This window comes from Bubalus kerabau, chromosome X (assembly GCF_029407905.1).
Source record: "Bubalus kerabau isolate K-KA32 ecotype Philippines breed swamp buffalo chromosome X, PCC_UOA_SB_1v2, whole genome shotgun sequence".
NCBI classification, from domain to species: domain Eukaryota; kingdom Metazoa; phylum Chordata; class Mammalia; order Artiodactyla; family Bovidae; genus Bubalus; species Bubalus kerabau.
Genome location: NC_073647.1, coordinates 11,521,299 through 11,534,808, shown reverse-complemented (window position 1 = coordinate 11,534,808; position 13,510 = coordinate 11,521,299). Strand labels below are relative to the sequence as shown.

The 13,510-nt window shown below is 42.8% G+C and overlaps 1 protein-coding gene across 3 annotated transcripts in view; it reads right to left on the bottom strand.

The window, feature by feature from the left end:
* GRIA3 (glutamate ionotropic receptor AMPA type subunit 3) overlaps positions 1–13,510 on the bottom strand; it is a 308,412-nt gene that overhangs the window by 183,764 nt on the left and 111,138 nt on the right. The gene's annotated exons all lie outside the window — the stretch shown is intronic.

The following is a 13,510-nucleotide window of genomic DNA, read 5'->3' as shown; positions in this document are numbered from 1 at the left end:
GCAGTTCGCCAAATGTGTGCTGACCCTGGAGCAGCCCAAGGAAATGGTCACTTTTACTAAATCTCTAATATCACCTACTGTTTTTTAAAAATGTTCATTGAAGTACAATTACTTTACAACGCTGTGTTAGTTTCTACTGTACAGCAAAATGTGTCAGCTATAGATATACATATACCTTCTCTTTTTTGGATTTCCTTCCCATTTAGGTTGTCACAGAATGAGAGTGGGATTCTCTGAGCTATACAGTAGGTTCTCAATAGTTATCTATTTTATACATAGTATCACTGGTATATATATGTCAATTGCAATCTCCCAATTTATTCCATACCCTCCCCCTTATTATTATTATTTTTTTAAAATTACTCGTTTCTTTCCTAAAATCTCTGGGCAGAAATTCTGGCTATTTGAAGATTCTGACCCATTAGACCCTGATCTGATTTTCCTATCAGAAGAGAGCTAGATGTTATTTTGGAACCTGAAATGAGGGCAGATACATGGTATGCATCCATTGGCTTCTCCTTGGGCTTAGCACTAAAACTGAGGCCTCTGGGATTATGGGAGAGTCTCTCTGCAGAGGAAGTGCCAGAAGCAAGTCAGAGTGCTCCTGGGGCCTGGCAGTTAGAAGTTGGGGTAGAGCGGTCAAGGTTGTGGGTCCAAAGAGCTATGGCCTTATTGCAAAGAGTGGCACTAGATCAGTACAGACCCTGCCTGAAATCAGTCATGCAAAGCATTAAGCATGGATGGAATTTCAGGGAAAGAGATGGATCTTTAACTACAGCATCTTCCCAGATACACATTGCCTTAAAATGTTCCACTAGTAAAGCGTGTGACTCTCATAAATGATGACAGACTGTTCCCAGCAGATGTGCCAGCGGATGAATTATACAATTTAATTCAACTTAATATCTTTTCCCGTATTACAGCACATTGTCACCCAAACCATGATGACAAAACCTACTTGGAAGTGTCCTTTTATTTCTCTGAACAGTCTCTGACTAGGGAGAATGAAGCCTTCTTACCTGGACCAAAGTGCTTCTCTGAAAACAAGTAAGTGATTTGATGATGTGTGGTTGGTCAGATGACAAACTGGGGTCCTGCCAGTTACTCCTGAGTAACTGTGCTTCCCATGTGATTAGTCAGGAGCCCAGACCCACCCTTGCTGGATCCTGCAGCCTCCCTTTCTTTCAAGGTGCCACAGTGTATATCTGAATAAAATCTCAATGCACTGTGATTAATTGGCTACTGCTGCTGCTAAGTCGCTTCAGTTGTGTCCGACTCTGTGTGACCCCATAGATGGCAGCCCACCAGGCTCCTCCACCCCCGGGATTCTCCAGGCAAGAACACTGGAGTGGGTTGCCATTTCCTTCTTCAATGCATGAAAGTGAAAAGTGAAAGCGAAGTCACTCAGTTATGTCCGACTCTTAGCGACCCCATGGACTGCAGCCTACCAGGCTCCTCTGTCCATGGGATTTTCCAGGCAAGAATACTGGAGTGGGGTGCCATTTTCTTCTCCAATGATTAATTGGAGTTTAAAGGAATTCTCTAGCAGTCCTTGAAAGTAAGAGGAGACCCTTCAAAGGTGACAAAATAGTGAAGGGTTGGCTGTAGAAATTTTATGCTTGAAAAGTGGAATTGAAAACAGTCCCTGGGCACCCAGGCCATTGGAGAGAAATCCCAGGTGTGTGATATTGGACATTTGTCCTTTTAGGTTTAGACAGAGGATGGAATTGCCAAGGGGAAAGCCATTACCTTTGAAATAGCTACCCCACTAGCCTTTCTCTGACCTTTTCAAAAGATTAAAGCTCCTCAGTGGAAACTTCTGATTTATAGGAAAAGATGTCAGTATTAGAACATGTTTGGCTGGTGTTGCTAGCAATATTATTATATCTAAGAGGAAATCAAGGCCCCAGAGAGGAACATGTTTTGGCCAACATCACCCAGCTTCTAAGTGTTGGGGGAGCAAGAAGGCAATCCCAGGACTGGTTTCAAAGCCTGTGCTCTTTCTACCTCACTAGAGACTGAGGAGGAGAAAATGGGTGTGGATGAAAGATGCTTTCAAAACTGTAAAAAATATATTGTGGTTGAAAAGAATTTAAAGACCATCCAATTAGTCTTCTTTCACATAAATGGAGGCCAGGGTCCAAAGAAGGCTACTGATTGACTCAAGATCACAGGGAAGAGAGCTTACCCAAATTTTAACACCACATTCATCTTCTCTGAACAAGAACTTAGGTAAAAAAGAACCAAAATCTATTCTCTAGTCTAGTAACATATGATTCCATGACTAAAACATGATTCCAAACCATCCTGAACATTTTCAATCTGTCTTTTGAAGGTGTGGTTTATATAGAAACTCTGTTAATCACAACATGCACTCATCAGAGCCCAATCCCTTGATTCTGGGCCTTGGGGACACCCTGTACCCAGACGCTTGTCAGCTATCTAGGAAGCTCCTATCACTGGTTATAAAGTTATCCAGGCAGAAGAGTATGAATTGTTGGGTAAAGCCATACCCAGTTGTTAAAAACCGAAAGTTTTTTATGAACTTTGTTTCCAATGGTGACATTTGCTTGACACTTATATGAAGACATCACAACAAACATTTCCAGCTAACTGTCTAATTCTTGCATAGGCCCAGCATCCACAGCAGGATTTGGTTCACAGGTCATTTCAGAAGTTTGGGTTTAGGATGGTTTTCTTCCTCTCCCTCTGGGGGGACATTTAAAGGTATGTATCACTACCAACAAAGGTAGTGGAGGTGATGGAATTCCAGTTGAGCTATTTCAAATCCTGAAAGATGATGCTGTGAAAGTGCTGCACTCAATATGTCAGCAAATTTGGAAAACGCAGCAGTGGCCACAGGACTGGAAAAGCTCAGTTTTCATTCCAATCCCAAAGAAAGGCAATGCCAAAGAATGCTCAAACTACTGCACAATTGCACTCATCTCACACGCTAGTAAAGTAATGCTCAAAATTCTCCAAGCCAGGCTTCAGCAATACATGAACTGTGAACTTCCAGATGTTCAAGCTGGTTTTAGAAAAGGCAGAGGAACCAGAGATCAAATTGCCAACATCTGCTGGATCATCAAAAAAAACAAGAGAGTTCCAGAAAAACATCTATTTCTGCTTTATTGACTATGCCAAAGCCTTTGACTGTATGGATCACAATAAACAGTGGAAGATTCTTCAAGGGATGGGAATACCAGACCACCTGACCTGCCTCTTGAGAAATCTGTATGCAGGTCAGGAAGCAACAGTTAGAACTGGATATGGAACAACAGACTGGTTCCAAATAGGAAAATGAGGATGTCAAGGCTGTATATTGTCACCCTGATTATTCAACTTATATGCAGAGTACATTATGAGAAATGCTGGGCTGGAAGAAGCACAAGCTGGAATCAAGATTGCCAGGAGAAATATCAATAACCTCAGATATGCAGATGACACCACCCTTATGGCAGAAAGTGAAGAGGAACTAAAGAGCCTCTCTCTTGATGAAAGTGAAAGAGGAGAGTGAAAAAGTTGGCTTAAACCTCAACATTCAGCAAACTAAGATCATGGCATCCGGTCCCATCACTTCATGGCAAATAGATGGCAGAACAGTGGTGGAAACAGTGTCAGACTATTTTTCTGGGCTCCAAAATCACTGCAGATGGTGATTGCAGTCATGAAATTAAAAGATGCTTACTCCTTGGAAGGAAAATTATGACCAAACTAGATAGCATATTAAAAAGCAGAGACATTACTTTGCCAACAAAGGTCCATCTAGTCAAGGCTATGGTTTTTCCAGTAGTCATGTATGGATATGTGAGTTGGACTATAAAGAAACCTGAGCGCTAAAGAATTGATGCTTTTGAAGTGTGGTGTTGGAGAAGACTCTTGAGAGTCCCTTGGACTCCAAGGAGATCCAACCAGTCCATCCTAAAGGAGATCAGTCCTGGGTGTTCATTGGAAGGACTGATGTTGAAGTTGAAACTCCAATACTTTGGCCACCTCATGCGAAGAGTTGACTCATTGGAAAAGACCCTGATGCTGGGAGGGATTGGGGGCAGGAGGAGAAGGGGACAACAGAGAATGAGATGGCTGGATGGCATCACTGACTCAATGGACATGAGTTTGGGTAAACTTTGGGAGATGGTGATGGACAGGGAGGCCTGGCATGCTGTGATTCATGGGGTCGCAAAGAGTCAAACACAACTGAGCGACTGAACTGAACTGAACTGAACAGTTATGAAGGTGGATTCTTTACAAAGAGTGTTCTCTTTCTAATACAAATACAAAGCAGTGTGCCAGTTCTAGCTCTACCACTTAAAAGCTGTGGGACTTTGGAAAAGGTATTTAGTTTCTCTGTGACCCTGTCTCCCCATCCATAAAATGAAATAATAATATCTGACATGTATTGGATAGTTACTATGTACTAGTTATTGTTCTAAGTGTTTCATATATATCTACTCCTTTACTCTTCATGGCGCTTCCTCAGGTGGCGCTAGTTGTAAAGAACCTGCCTGCCAATGCCTGCATCGGGAAGGCCCCCTGGAGGAGGGCATGGCACCCCACTCCAGTATTCTTGCCTGGAGAATCCCATGGACAGAGAAGCCTGGTGGGCTACAGTCCATGGGGTCACAAAGAGTTGGACACAACAGAGCAATTTAGCATGCGTGCCCTCCTCATAGGTGAAAGTGAAAGTGAAGTTGCTCAGTTGTGTCTGACTCTTTGCAACCCCATGGACTGTAGCCTACCAGGCTCCTCTGTCCATGTGATTTTCCAGGCAATAGTACTGGAGTGGGTTGCCATTTCCTTCTCCAGGGGATCTTCCCAACCCAGGGCTCGAACCCGGGGGGTCTCCCGCATTGTAGACAGACGCTTTACCATCTGAGCCACCAGGGAAATCTCATAGGTAGGTACTACCATTATCTCCATTTTATAGGGAAGGAAATTAAGGCACAGTTTAAACATCTGCCTGTGATCATACAGCTAGTAAATAGTAAAGGCAGGATTCAAACCCAGAGTGTCTGAATTCAGAGCTCGTGGTACTCAGGCACTACACTATACCTAACTCACTAAGTTAATGTAAGGATGCATGTGTGAGTGCTCAGTTGCTCAGTTGTGTCCAACTCTTTGCAACTGCATGGACTGTAGCCCACCAGGCTCCTCTGTCCATGGGATTTCCCAGGCAAGGATACTGGAATGGGTTGTCATGCCCTCCTCCAGGGGATCTTCCCCACCCAGGGATCAAACCCGGGTCTCCTGCATTGCAGGGGGATTCTTTACCATCTGAGCCACCTGGGAAGCCATAATGTAAGAATAAGTGGGATAATATTGGGTTGGCCAAAAAGTTCCAACCTAGTTTGTTAAAAAGTGAAACCTAAGACTGACAAAGAGAAGCACTTGATAAACATTAGCTCTGGTTACCAGGTTCCCTTACCACTCCAAACATTGCCTGGTAACTTGTGAAAAACTCCATTTCCAAAACGCTTCCCTAAATCACCCAACCCACCTGAACTTCCCTATGCATTATTGCAACATAAAGCACACAGTTTCGGACTATATTATATATTCTCCTCAGAAAAGACTGTGTCTTTTCCTTCTTCTATATCCTCAATAGAGCCTAATAAACCCAGAAGGGCTCAAGAGGTGTTTGTGGACTGGAATATGCAGTGTGACTATTGGCGTGTGGTGACAGGTCCAACAACTGTTCCCCAAGCTTTCTTGTGCAGGTGAATCTCATCAGAATCTTGTAAATGTGGATTCTGATTCCATAGGTCTGTAGTAGACTCTACATTTCTGACAAGCTCCCAGATAGTGCTGAGGCTTCTGGTCTGTGAATCAAACTTATAGCAAGTCTGTAGGGCGTGTCTTTAGGGTCTTCTCTGTAATTGCTATGTTTTAGTAGAGGTGTGCTTGAATCCATTTAATAAACTGAGGTATATAAAGACTCACATATCACAATATAAGGTGAAATCAAGCATTTTATTCTCATGGAATAAAAAATAATAGGGAAATGTGAAGCTGGTCATGAATAGCCATTCAGTTAAGAAGCCCTCATGAAAAACCCGACTACATGCCAAGCTTTGTACAAATAGTTATTGTAGACAATATAAAGATGAGTTTAAGGCATAGGCTATATATTGCCATGTGGATTGTCAACTTTGGTAAAGTCTTCTGCTTTCTACTCCAGTGAACTAAGTGGACTTTGCATGTCCAAATTGAAATTTGGAAGGGATTAGTAATGCCAATGAAGACCATCTAGATTCACTGATTGTATTTAACACTGTATTTTCCACTGTTTATTATTGGAGTAATTTTGAGTCAAAGTAATTTTGGAGGGAACACAGTGTAATTTTATCTAAAGTCCCAGTTTTATCTCAAGTCCCTGGATGTTTTACCCTCTTGCATAATAGCAGGAAATACAGACTTTTAAATGGTATGTAGAGGTGGGTTGGAAGATGGGAGGGTGCTGGGAACAGGAGTGGGGAGGTGAACCCATTCATGAGCACAGAGAAAGAAAACAACAGCCAAGACATTTATTTACATACGTTTCACAAGGTAAATTAACTAGGGGCAGCACAGGCTATAGAGAACATAGTTCAGTAGTAAGAACACTGGGCTGGAAGTCAGGAGACCTGCAATCTAGTCTGCTTTCTACATTGATCTAGTGTGAGACCTTGGGTAAGTTGCCTATGTCTCCAAGTCCACCAAGTAGAGTTAATCATAGCAGTCTTGGTGGTCAGATCCATAGATATTATTGGATTGACCAACAAGCTCATTTGAATTTTTCTGTGAGATGTTCCAGAAAAACTCAAATGAACTTGAGGATAATCCATGGCCAGGCAGAAGTGGTATAAAAAGTCAAGGTGGTATATAAGCAATTATTGTGCATCCATTTGCATCAAAAATTGTTCTTCAAACTACCTACATATACGGTGGAAAACCAAGGCTCATTCTCTCTTTATTCCAAGGTGGGAATGGGAGAAATACTGTTTCACTTATAGAATATCCTTTTATGCTAGAGAAGGAGTCTTTCCCCACATATAGCTAATTTAATTACACATTCCAACACTTTGAAGGATAGAGATAGAAAAGATGTTTAAGAGATTGAGCCCTCTCCCAAGCTTCCACCAACTATGTCCTTGATCTCAAAAAAAAAAAAAAAAAAAAAGTAACATGAGCCTTACGTGTGTCTGTGCATGAAGTGCCTCTTACGTCTAAAAACTGGAGTGTGCCCAAAACCCAACCAGAACTAACAAATGTTTCTGATCAGTCTGCTCCTTAGCCAACTAGGGTTTTATGGGAACAATTATTCGTTCCCTTTCTTATAGATCCTGATTCTGACTCAGTGAGCATCTGGCTCCAGCTTTGGAGCATGACACTTAAATCATAATGTCCTTTGGATGGTGCTCCTCTTGCGGGGTGACTATAACTCAGAACACTTCCTGGGTATGCTATTTAAATATCCAACTCAGCATCCTGCGATATAAAGCACCCCTCCATGCCATTTGTTATGTTAGGTGCTGTGAGGCACGGCTCTGATTCTGAGGACTCAAATGTATAATAAATCCGACTACACTCTGCTGGCAGTGCACATAATTATAAAATATGCAGAATGCTTGTTATTAACTAGTCTCATGGAGAAAGATCTACTGTGCCGTGAAGGATATATTTTGGAATAGAGCTACAAACAGTGATTGATTTTTTAAAATTCATGTCTCTCCTATCCCTTTAATCATTCAACCTTTAAGAACTAGCAAACATTTATAGACATTTAATGAATGGGAAGCAAGGTCCATTCTCAAAGGCTGATAAAAATTATTGTTTGCCTCTTAAGTGAAGATTAAGTTCCAGTTTTATTTTTAATATGAAATTATTTAACATAGCATTTTATGGTATCGATGCAGAAATAGAGACCAAAATATAAATCAGCTGGAAATTAACAAGCAAGTCTCCTAATAGTTATAAAAACAATGAAAGGCATTTATAATCTTTAACTGTTTGAATCCCAATTGGATAGGCTATCATTCTTCGGCTGATATTTATTCCCAAAAGACAAGCTTTCATGTATACTGAAAATAAAACAACAAAGTCACCAAAAACATACACACAATTCCTTCTGCAGTGAGGCTACAGCAGTTAATTGTATATAAGATCCTCGTAGAAGAAGGAATGCTCATAGGGATTGACCAGAAGCCCTAAGGATGATGCTAGACTCCATTGTAGTGAGAAGCTGCAGGCATGCAAGAACAGATATAGGCTTTGCTCAGTGGATGCTGGCTCATGAACCTTAGGAAGGTATTTCCCAGGATGTGATGCTACTGGTCTCCTGTTTCAGGAAATATTATAAGCCATAACTACAGATATGCATGTCTTCATCATGGCTTCTTCCTTCTCTCAAAGGGAGTCTCTTTGGGCATAGGAAATTCTAGAGCTAACTCCTATTAGTGCTCAGGGACTCCTCACTGGAGAGTCAAGGTTTCAAGTCATCAGAAATTACAGTTTCCTAAGATTAAGGAGCCTCCAAACACTTGCTCATCTGGGTAGCGGCTGATTTCTTGGAAGTATGAAAGGGTGTCTATAACTTTATCAGGTTATTCATTAAAGGGGCACTTGGAATTCAGCTACCCTCAGTTTCTGCTGTTCACTGCTGATTGGTGACAGTCTCTTCTTCTGTCTGACTGTCTGTCTACCAGAGATTGGTGTAGTTGTTAGAGAAGACTCTGAAGTCTGACTGCAGAAGTTTATTGCCCAGCTCTGCTACCTGTTAGCTGCATGACTCTGGGTAAGTTATTTAACCTCTCTGTGCTTAAGGTTCTTCATTTTTAAAATAGGGATAATGATAACTGTACTTAATGCATTGGGTTGTCAGGATTAAATAAAACAGTGCCTATAAAGCACTTAAGCCAGTCTCTTCTCCATTAAAAACAGCTAATAGATGTTGGGTTTTCTTTTTTTAAAATTAGGAATCTTTGGCTACTAGGGACAGAAACCTGACTTAAACTTACTCTTTAAAAAAGGGCATTATTGGCTTGCTAATTATGCTAAATCTCTCCAGTCGTGTCTGACTCTCTGCAACCTTATGGACTATAGCCTGCCAGGCTCCTCTGTCCATGGGATTCTCCAGGCAAGAATACTGGAGTGGGTTGCCATGCCCGCCTCCAGGGGATCTTCCCAACCCAGGGATAGAACCTATGTCTCCTGCATTGGCAGGCGTGTTCTTTACCACTAGCACTGTCTAGGAAGCCCAAATTTTTGGCCACATCCCATGGCATGTGGGACCTTAGCTCCCTTACCAGGGATTGAACCCACACCACCTGCACCGAAAGGCAGAATCTTAACCCCTGGACCACCAGGGAAGTATGTAACCACAAAATCTAGAGATCAAATGATATTAGGACTCAGTCTCTTTATCACTTATCTTTTGCTTTAAAATATCAAATGTGGACTTGAACTCTCTGTGCCTCCATTTCTTAGCGTGTAAAATGGGATGATAGTCATAATAATAATAAATCTGCTTCATAAGATCATTGAGAAAATTTAAGGAGTTAATGCATGTGAGGTTGGAGAAGGCAATGGCACCCCACTCCAGTACTCTTGCCTGGAAAATCCCATGGACGGAGGAGCCTGGAAGGCTGCAGTCCATGGGGTCGCTAAGAGTCGGACATGACTGAGCGACTTCACTTTCACTTTTCACTTTCATGCATTGGAGAAGGAAATGGCAACCCACTCCAGTGTTCTTGCCTGGAGAATCCCAGGAACAGAGGAGCCCGTTGGGCTGCCATCTATGGGGTTACACAGAGTCGGACACGACTGAAGCGACTTAGCAGCAGCAGCAGCAGCATCATGTGAGGTGCTTCCAATGCACCTTGGTACACAGCAGACCTTATATAGGTGTTAGCTATTATTAGCTTTATTGTCACTATTATTTTAGTATCCAATATTTCTTCTTTCTGTATCTTCCCTTTACCTATGGAGATCCCTTCTCTCTTTTGCTTCTACCCTCAACTGCTTCTTTTCTTCTCCTTCCTATGTCCTTTCCCTGGTGGTAGTTTAGTCACTAAGTTGTGTCTGACTCTTGCAACCCCATGGACTGTAGCCTGCCAGGCTCCTCTGTCCATGGGATTCTCCAGGTAAGAATACTGGAGTGGGTTGCATTCCCTTCTCCAGGGGATCTTGCCAGCCCAGGAATCGAACCTGGGTCTCCTGCATTGCAGGTGGATTCTTTATCGACTGAGCTACAAGGGAAGCCCATCCTATTTATCGTACTCCCCAAGTTACCATCACCCTCTATACCCACCAATTCCAGTCCCTCTATCCATAAAGATGTTATGTTGACTTCATACCAGGTCTGGGCAAGCAACAGCATAGGAGATGCATAGATTAGGAATGAATACTTGTATTTATTCCACTGAGCTTCTGCCCTTCTACCAGCCATATCCTCCCCCACAAACTCCTTCATGCAATCTTTCATGGTTTGGATTTATTAGATACTTTCTATAAGTAAAATAAGACACTGCACTGGTAGCTTTGTTATACTCTGCTTCACTTAAGATGAACCCATTTGCAGGGCAGAAAAAGAGATGCAGACATAGAGAATGGATGTGAGGACACAGTGCTGAAGGGGAGGGTGTGATGAACTGGGAGATTGGGACTGACATATATACATTACCATGTGTAAAATAAATAGCTAGTGGAAAGCTGCTGTATCGCATAGGGAGCTAAGCTTGGCACTCTGTGATGACCTAGAGGGGTGGGATCAGGGGGGAGATAGGAGGGAGGCTCAAGAGGGAGGGGATATATGTATACATATACCTGATTCACTTCATTGTACAGCAGAAACTAACAGAACATTATAAACAATGATACTTCAACAAAGAAAGAAATGGCCTGAAGAACCCAGTATGGATATACAGTTCTGATTCAAACAGAAACTTCACAAGGACAAGTGTCAGGACTGTCTCCTCATTCCAGGGCCCTGTTACTGTCTGGCTCCCCTCTCAGCACCACCTCTCCCCTGTGGTCCCCTCTTCTTCCTTGCCTAGACTTCCTTCTAACACTACAGTAAGTTCTGCCTGGGCCCCAAATTACAAACCATTTCTTTGCTATTCCTCAAAAGAAAAACGTGCCCATTTTATGTGCCTTAACTTTGGAGCCCTGATCTCATCTATGTGACAATTGGCCAATCAGATAAACTAATCCCAGGTAACATGATATCCTTCTCACCCACCACCAGGAGGCTCTTAAGAAACAACATTAATGGGATTCTCACCTCAACAGACCATGGAAAATGAGATCTGTGGGCAAGAAGTTCCTTTTCAAATCACATCCAGTAGGTAGTTTTGTCAACCTGCAGGAAGGTTGACCCGAGTCTACGCAATGTGATGTTACTGGCCACTCCCAGACTTCTCCAAAGTCCTTTTCCTTAATGCCTTTACTAAAAACAAATGCTGCTGAGCTTGGGTTTCAAAGTATACGGATTATCTGGTTGGCTCCATCCACATCAAAGCAGCAAAGATCCTTTCTTTCCTGAGAGTCATTTATTCATCTTTCCTCAGGGAGAGAATCCCCAGGAACAAACCCTTAATTGAAATCATTCTAGAGCTCTTAATCATATCGCCTTTCCTTTTTTTGAGAGGCGGAGGTGTTCAGAGCTCGTTTTCAGGTTACAAGAAGTCCTTTGTACTGGCCAGTCAGCAGCAAGCAGGATGAAATTGAAGGCTGGGTGGATGAATGTAGGGAGGCGAGCTGGCACCTACGGTGCCTGTGTCATACTGCGGTCCATAGTTGGAACCTATTCGGCAGTCCATCTTCAAAAGCAATCTGCAGTACATCCAGGCACAAATCCAATTAAAAAAGCAGAAAGGGATTTGCATGCATAAAATAACTCTGATGCACAGTTTTAAAAAATGACCCTGATAGCTAAAATTCAAAGTCCTTTCTTTGTGAAGGTCCCTATCTGGAGTGCGTTAACTGATGTTCGAATCCCTGCCCCAAAGTATCTGAAAGATTAGATGAAATTACACTCTCAAAGCTCAGTGCAGTGTGGTGGCTGGGAACAAAATAAAACTTGACGTACAGCTAGATGTTCACTTTGGTCATTTACCCTTGTGAAGAGGCTTCATTCTTTGAATTCTGGATAGCCTGGGGAAAAAGCCAGATGTCAAAGCACATGGCACAGTATCTGGCACCTACTAGGTGCCCTGTGAATATTGGTTGAACTGAAGGAGAGTAGCCAAAGCTCTCCTTTGGTCTTTGGCAGGCACTGTTTGTTGTCTACCCAAGATCAATTTCTCTCTTCTTTGCTAGCATAATCCTGGTTTTGTTTAAGGTGGCAACATGCCCAGCTAAAGACTCCCTTTCCCAGTCTCCCTTACAACTGGTGTTGGGTAGGTGGGGCACGTAACATGGTTCTAGCCAACAAGATTTAAATGGAAGTTTATTGGGGGTTTCTGGCAAAGATTTTGTTTTCCTGATAAAAAGGTGATGGACGTGGTGGTACTGCTCTTTCCTCATCTTCCTGCCTCTTCGGAGCACTGATGTCACAGCCATCTTGTGACCACGAGGTAACAATCATGAAGGTGAAAGGGAAAATGCTAAGGATGGTGAAGCAGAAGAGAAAGCTTAGGTCTTTGATGGCATTCTTGAGCGGTAGAACTGATACCTACAACCACCTACTTGGAGGCTCCTGTTACATATTTTTTAAATCCCTATTTGTTTAAACCACTGATCGAATTTTGTTACTTGTAGCCTACTGCTGCTGCTAAGTCGCGTCAGTCATGTCCAACTCTGCGACCCCATAGATGGCAGCCCACCAGGCTCCCCCGTCCCTGGGATTCTCCAGGCAAGAACACTGGAGTGGGTTGCCATTTCCTTCTCCAATGCATGAAAGTGAAAAGTGAAAGTGAAGTCTCTCAGTCGTGTCTGACTCTTAGCGACCCCATGGGCTACAGCTAGTATGATCCTAATAGAAATATACGTTCTTACCACCAGGCTTCTGGGACCTTCAGGTGAGTTCCTGGCTATTCAGTGTGCCTCACCAGGGCGCTTTGCCCAGGTCAGCCTGCTATGCCAGTGTGGCCAGCTTCAGGCCTTTTCTGACCTCCAGCCACTACCGCCAATAGAACCAATGCTTAACCTGTTCCATGTCCTATTTCCTCAGGGCCTCAAGAAGTGATTGTTTTTGTTTAGTTGCTAAGTCATGTTCGACTCTTTGTGACCCCATGGACTGTAGTCCATGGCTCCTTCTGTCCATGGGAATTCCCAGGCAAGAATACAGAAGTAGTTTGCCATTTCTTTCTCCAAGGGATCTTTTCAATCCAGGGACTGAACCCAGGTCAACTGAATTGGCAGGTGAATTCTTTACCACTGAACCACCAGGGAAATCCTTGCGAAGTGAGAGAATCAAATAAATGTCTATGTGTTAAATCTTTAACTTATAGTTCTCCAGTGTGTTAGCCTCAAAGGGTGACTCCTTCCATTCCAACAACTGAGTTTTGATAGTTGTGGCTGAGATGTCAAA